Source organism: Blennius ocellaris (assembly GCF_963422515.1).
Source record: "Blennius ocellaris genome assembly, chromosome: 23".
Lineage (NCBI taxonomy): Eukaryota > Metazoa > Chordata > Actinopteri > Blenniiformes > Blenniidae > Blennius > Blennius ocellaris.
Window position 1 is genome coordinate 18,252,085 of NC_137672.1, and position 7,623 is coordinate 18,259,707.

Here is a 7,623-nt window from a genome sequence, read left to right on the forward strand (position 1 = left end):
CCTGAATATACACAAAATCCTGAATATATACTAAATCCTGAATATATACTAAATCCTGAATATACACTAAATCCTGAATATATACTAAATCCTGAATATATACTAAATCCTGAATATACACTAAATCCTGAATATACACTAAATCCTGAAAATACACTAAATCCTGAATATATACTAAATCCTGAATATATACTAAATCCTGAATATATACTAAATCCTGACTATACACTAAATCCTGAATAATACACTAAATCCTGAATATATACTAAATCCTGAATATACACTAAATCCTGAATATATACTAAATCCTGAATATATGCTAAATCCTCACTCATATATTACCTCCTTACTTCAATATGTTTGCTCAGTCAAAATCGTAAATGTAAAAATCCTATTTAATCAATCAAAATTAATCCACCGCAACTCCTGATTGAACATGTTAATCACTTGACAGCGTTGGTTTTTACTTTCCACGTTGCCTCACCTGGCATCTTTGAAAGACTCACTTGTTTAATTAATTAATAATAAATTAGGTAGTTATTTGGATCCAATGTTTTGAACCATGAATGAATGTTCCATTAACCAATTTAATAGTTTTTATTTTAAATTGAAAAACCACAAGTTTTGCACATTTCTTGTTCACTCCAATGTTTAAAAACCTTTAACGAATTCTCCTTGATTTTCCATTTTAGCAAAACGTGTTTTATTGACGCTCAGCAGCGGCAGTGAAGAAGCTTGAGGTGCAGTTCCTCCGCCTCGCCGTAGGGGGGGCGCGTGAGTCGACGGGCTGTTTATGCAGCAGCTGCAGAGGAAGAAACCGCTAGATCCTGTTTACAAACTACTTTTTACACGACGGAGGATTATATCGTCTAAAATTAACTTTCAGTCGCGACAGTAAATGATAATTAAAGGGATTTTTGCCCAGAAGGTTCATGAACTTCACCTATAAGTTAAGGTAAGACGATTATAACGTTTTTTTTTTGCTATTTCTTTAATAAATTGTGCTCCACATGGTTAATTGTTTACAGGTTGGAGATCCTGCCTGTTTTAATTTACTCTTTTTACAAACTTGAAACTTCTTTCTTAGTGTTTCTTACTGGTGTTTTTCTGAGTTCTACTCAGACTTGATAGGAAATGAAGCAGCAGGTGGTTGTTTACAGTAACCGTGTTTGTATTTATGTACCAATTTCCTTGTAAATATCATTATTATGCATATTAATTTCTTTTTAATCTTTCTTAATTGAGTTTTTTTTAATTTTATATGAATATCATATTCTATCCTGTGTGGCATAATTGTAAAGAATGATCCTCTGGGTCTTTCTATGTGGACTTTGCATGTTCTAATGTGTTTCTATGGGCTTCCCTCCATTTGCTTTCCTCCTGCAGTCCAAAAACTTGCATGTGAGGTTAATCGGTGACCCTAAACTGCCTGGAGGTGTGTGTTTGTTCTGTGAGGGACCGGAGAACCGTCCAGGGGGAATCCTGACTGCAGAGCACCGTGACCCCGGCCAGCGTGACGTGGTAGGGCAAACCATCGCGATTATTTTGGCCAATATTGAAATCACGATTATGTCTTTGAATTTGGAACAGCATTTATTGAACATGTTAAAAAAAAAAGATTAAAAAAAAAGACTCTCTTGTTAAATATATATAAAACAAATATCTTGTAATGTAGTAGTACAAAATAAACTGTCATACTGCAGTCAAGCTTTTGAAAACGATAAATAAATAAAATACAATAAGAGATAGATATACTCCAATAAATAAATACTTTGATAAATTGGTCCAAAATAAAATTGCCGCGTGAAACTTTGTTCTCCATTCCGACACACTTCTCAGAAACGCTTTTCTTTTCTCTCATTTTCTCTCATTTTCTCTCATTCTTTTCATCATGACAACACTCCTTCGGCTTCTCTACAAAATAAAGTTCCCCACCGACCCACAGTAACTGATCACTACAGTGGGGAACTTTATTTTGTAGAGAGGCGGGGTTTTTCCAGTCGATCGTATTTCGAGAGAGAAAAGAAAAGAGTGACTGAAGAGTGTGGATTAACGGAGAATAAAGTTTGGAGTTCTCCGACTCTCGTTCATCGGTTCTACAGCGTCGTCGTTTTTCCTCGATTGTATGAATTCTGAGTTCGGATGTATTAATAAAGTAGATTATTGTCAGTCTGTGTGGAACGAATATGAAATGTTTCCTGCCGCAGATCAAACAGAGCAGATATTAGTCACTCTGAATCCTGCTGAAGTATGCCATTATTTTGAAAAGCTCATTTAGCACCCAAACAAATTGCAGTGATTTAATATGTTCTGGCTGATCAGTTTAGAAATCTCACTTTTAATCCAGCGAGCTGAGACGTCTTTATTTGTTTTAGACTTAAAAAAAACAACGAAAAAAAGGGTATTTGCAGATGTGGAGTTCTATATTTTATTCATTTAAGTCTTTGTTCTGTGACGACACTCGACCCCGTTTCATTATAAAGAGGTTTAATTCTTAAAAAAAAAAAAGAAAAAACATCATTAAACTCTCATGACGTAACGAGAAAAGTTGACTTGCTTTTCCGCCGAAGACTCTTCCCATCCGGCGCAACAACACGCCTGATATTCGCCCTCTTGTCGCCTCTTCAGCTCCTTTGAGGGGAAATATGTGGCTCTTTAGCCGCGTAAAGCTGCTCTGTGTTCTCCAGCTGGCCGCTCGCGCCGCTCGCCAGCCCGTCGGCGTTTGGCAGCGAGAATAAAGCCTCCGTTTAGAGTGGCCTTTGCTAAAATAGCTGCCTGCTGGGGTCGAACTTTTTCTTTCTCTCTGTTGCCAAGAAAACAGTCGGAATGACCCAAATAAATATAATTAATAAACGCGCGGGCCAAGAAAACCCCAAAGCGAGGCGGCGGGGACGAGGTGTGAAAAAAAAACCCTGCAGAAGCGGAGGACGATGGTTTCGTCGTTTCAGCCATTTGTTACCACGGGAAAAAGTGATCACGGAGTTTAAAAACAAAAAATAAATATATATATATATATATATTTTCTTTTCATCGCACACATGCGTCGGCGTTTCTCCCAAATCGGATCAGTGGGAGTTTATGTGGAGAGAAACGGCGGCTTCTATGCGAGGTGTCACTTTGAATATGCTCTGGAGGTGCACGGGAGTATGAATGTGTGAATGAGTCATTGTGTGTGTGTGTGTGTGTGTGTGTGTGTGTGTGTGTGTGCATGTATGGATGTGTTTGTGAGGATAATTGGGAGGAGGGTGGAGGTAGGGGTGGGGTGGGGTGGGGTGGGGTGCTAGAAGTTGATGAAAAGTTGTCCAGCAGCCGTTCTGGCAGGTTGAGGGGTGGGGGGGGGGGGGGGTGTGGGATGAGGGTGGGGGTACCAGGACTAATTGCCACTAATTGAATTGGATGTGCTGATCAGATGGGAGGCTGTGGAAGTAATCTGAGTTGTCACAGTAGATAACGCTGGGCCGTCCCAGAGTGTCCGCCTCATGTGACAGCCTGTAACATAGCCTGCGAGAGGCAGCGGCCCCCTTTGTCAGCGCCACAAAGGGCCCCGGCCAGCAACGCTGCCAGTTACAGTGAGATGCAACAGGCGATGGGGTGAGGAGGTGGAGGGGGGGGGGGGGGGGAGAGGACGTAGACCAGGGGATGGATTTGTGATGTTTGGTGCATGAAAACAAAGGAAAGTTAAGAAAAAAAGAGGACGGACTTTTTTACACGCAAGAAATCGATAGTGAAGTTTGTCTCGTTCGTAAAGACGTGAGATCAGTGGTTCTGGACGACATGGACTCTAATCCAGCGGTTTTCAACCGCTGGTGTTTCCTCCAGATCGTCAGGTGAGCCGTGGGAAATTATCACATTTCACTTTTTTTTCTAAAAAAAACCTTTGCTCTCACAGCGACAGTGTGTTGCAGAGTAATCATGTATAAATACTCTTCACCACTAGAGGGCAGCACAGAACTTTGCCGGTGAAATGTAAAGTGACAGACGTCAGTGTGGTTCATCTCCACCTCCTGCTACCATCTTGTATCAAAGTACTGTGTCAGTGACAGTGATGGAGAAGTTTTTGAAAACCAGGATCTCAGCTCTTCATCCATCAGGTCCAGGTTTCACACTGAGGGAGGCACTATTAAAAAAAGTCCTTTGTTTCTGGATTTACTTGATTCCTGTTGATAAAACTTTGATGAGAATGACTTTGGTGTCTTTGATGAGAATGACTTTGATGTCTTTGATGAAAAAGACTTTATATTGTTAATAGAGGCTACAGAGTTTAACATTTTAACATTTCCAGGTGGTGGTGTGCCTCCAGAGTTTTCCAAAGAAAAAAGTGTGCCTTGGCTCAAAGAAGGTTGAAAACCACTGGTCTAATCAATATCAGGATATATTGATTGGTTCGCCTCCGTAATGATGAAAATTGAAGATAAAACCTCGAAATGTCTTTATTTTACCCTGAAATCTGAGTGCGTTTCCTCAAATCGTCCAAAAGGGACTGGAAATAAACCAGATGTTGTTTTATTTTGGGGTCAAATGAAGCAAAAATAAGCTTCAAATGAACTAATTTGAATTGATCCTGCGGAAAACAGCAACCGAGCAACAAGCAAAGAATTAGAAATATAAATACCTTAACTAAATATCATCTTGTATTTTTAGTTTGATCATCTATCTCAGTCTACTTTGTTACTACGTCCAGTTTCAAATATTGTTCAGACAAAAGTAAAAAAATCCTCCATTTCTTCACTTTTTTGCTTGTTTGAGAAACGTAGGAGTTTTAATAGTAAGTAGGATTCGTTTAGTAACAGTATACTGAAGCACAAACGTCCAGTCATTGGCAAAGTAATACTTTTTGTTTGTGTATTTGTTTTTTCTTTTTAATTTACTGTATTATTTCTTTGTGAAACCTGCTTCAATGGAGTTTTTTTCCAGCAGACGAGTCGAATCAGACGCTTGTTACTGACAATGTAAACAAAAAGTACCTTTATCTGTACCCGAGTACAAGTTAGACAAAGTAAAAGTAGTTGTATGAGTACCAGTATTTCATTTCTCACCACTTTTATTGCTCTTGGTGAAGTTTTCATTCTAACAAGGACATTTAACTGTATTACAGTTTGGAAACAAAACAAAAACAGAAGTTTTATTTCGCGTTGCACAAATGAGCATAACGGAGGCCGGTGGGATGAAACGGAGGGAAAAGGCGCAGACGGAGGGGAGGACGGACACGGAGCCGGAGTGAGAGAGGCGTGAGAACGAGGGAGAGGAAGAGAGAGAAGAGAGAAAGTGGAGAGTGTCTGTGGGTCTTTCCCAAGCCTGCAGCAGTCCAATTAAGCAGGATTTCTCCCTCTGCACATCTGACTCTCTCTCTCTCCCTCTCTCTCTCTCTCTCGCTCTCTCTCTCTCTCTCTCCCTCTCTCTCTCTCTCTCTCTCTCTCTCTCTCTCTCTCCCTCTCTCTCTCACACGGTCGCTGCTACTTGTCAGCATGATGAAAGCGGCCCACAGTTGTGTGTTTAACTCCCGAGAGTGTGCACGACGTATATTTGCTGCCGAGGTGTGTGTGTGTGTGTGCACGAGTGTGTGTGTGTGTGTGTGTGTGTGCACGGTGAGTTATGCACGCAGTGGGCATCCTGGGGCACGCAGATGTGTGAGTGTGTAGGACTAAGCCCTGGCAAAGCCTGCTGCGAGGGTCACGACCTTTACAGAATCAGTGCCTCTGCATGTCAGGACTAATGGAAGGGCCCCACCAGCTGCACCGAGAGGAGGAGGAGGAGGAGGAAGAGGAGGAGGAGGAGGAAGAGCAGGAGGGATGAAGGCCAGAAGAGTGGGGGGGGGGGGGGGGGGGGGGGGTGAAAAGTGAATAAACACTAAGGTGGAGGGACGAGGAGGAGTTGATTAGACGGGAAGATGTGAGAGTTTGGCAGGAGAGAAAGGAGGTGAGGAGGAAGAGGAGGAGGAGGAGGAGGAAGAGGAGTGTGGTCAATGGGCGAGGAGGAATTTCAGGAAAAGTGAGATGTAAATATTGACGCGGTGGGGAAAGAAGAGCTGGAAAAAGAAGAAAGATATGGGGAAAGAAAGAACAAGGGGAGATGAAAGGTATGAAATGGGTGGAGAACAGGTGGAGGCGGAGGGATGGAGGGATGGAGGAGGAGCTATGGGAGGAGCCTTTAGGACAAACGGTCTTCATTTGAACCTTTTAACCTTTTTTTAACGCATCTTTTTCCTTTATAACCTCAATTACAAACAAAATTGGACTTACTTTGAAGTTAAATGTGACTTCGATGCTTTGATGTTTTCCTTCAATACATTAAAACTTTATAATAATATAGTGATTTTATAATAATCACACTATGCTCGCGTTACATTTCCTAAACAGATAGTATAAAAGCCTTTTGGAGTGTCGACACTAACGAGGGAGTTTTAGTGTAATAGACTTTAAAAACTACAATTTTCAAGTTTTTAATGTACGTTTGACTATAATTCGTCAAAACTTTAATAGAAAACTGGTTAAATAGAAACAAAGATAGACGTTGTTGAAACACATGCCCGTGTGTGTGTGTGTGTGTGTGTGTGTGTGTGTGTGTGTGTGTGTGTGTGTGTGTGTGTGTGTGTGTATCAATAATTATTGTAATTATTTTCATATTTATAGTATTGATTTCAGGTTTTATCCATATACTGTACATACAGATAGAATAATGTCATTGTATCTTTTAAAATCAAGCATGACGACACACACACCCACACACACACACACACACACACACACACACACACACACACACACACACACACGTCTACATATGACTCACTCGGACATTACATTGACTTGCATTCATATACTTAAGACTTGCTGTCTGTCTATTTGTGTGTGTGTGTGTGTGTGTGTGTGTGTGTGTGTGTGTGTGTGTGTGTGTGTGTGTGTGTGTGTGTGTGTGTGTGTGTGTGTGTGTGTGTGTGTGTGTGTGTATAGACAGTAGACAGTGTCACTGTGTGCCCATCAGGACCAGACTCCCGGCTTCCTCTCCCGCCATGACCCCCCCGAGACGCCGTCTGTTGTGCCACGTTGCGCTGGGTTCACCAGACTCTCCCCCCCCCCACCCCCCCCCCCCCTCTGACATCATCACTGCGAGCCGGCGACGCTGACGACGTGTCTGGGATTCTTGTTCTTCTCTGACTGACCCGTTTGTCCGACATCAGAAAGTGAAAAGGAAAAAAGACCCAAAGAGCAGATCAGCACACGTCAGTTATCACAGACTTTTACTCTGAAAATACACACACACACACACACACACACAAATATATATACAGTTACACATCAAAGTGAAGTTTGACATTTAATCCAAACGTCTCTTCTGGTGGCACTTTGAGGCTGTGAGGTGGAGGAAATCTCAGCAGAGCAACAGGTGGCTGAACGCAGAGTTAGAGCGACACCTAGAGGCCACAGCAGGACACACACACACACACACACACACACACACACACACACACACACACAGAATTATGCATAAAACCATTTAATACACTTCACATAATACAAGTAGTGAAATTCCTGCTCGATACTAAACTCTAAACAGTAATTTTCTGTATAATTTGATCAATTCTGTTGATACTTTGTTCTGAGAAAAAAGTACTTTGTTACCAAA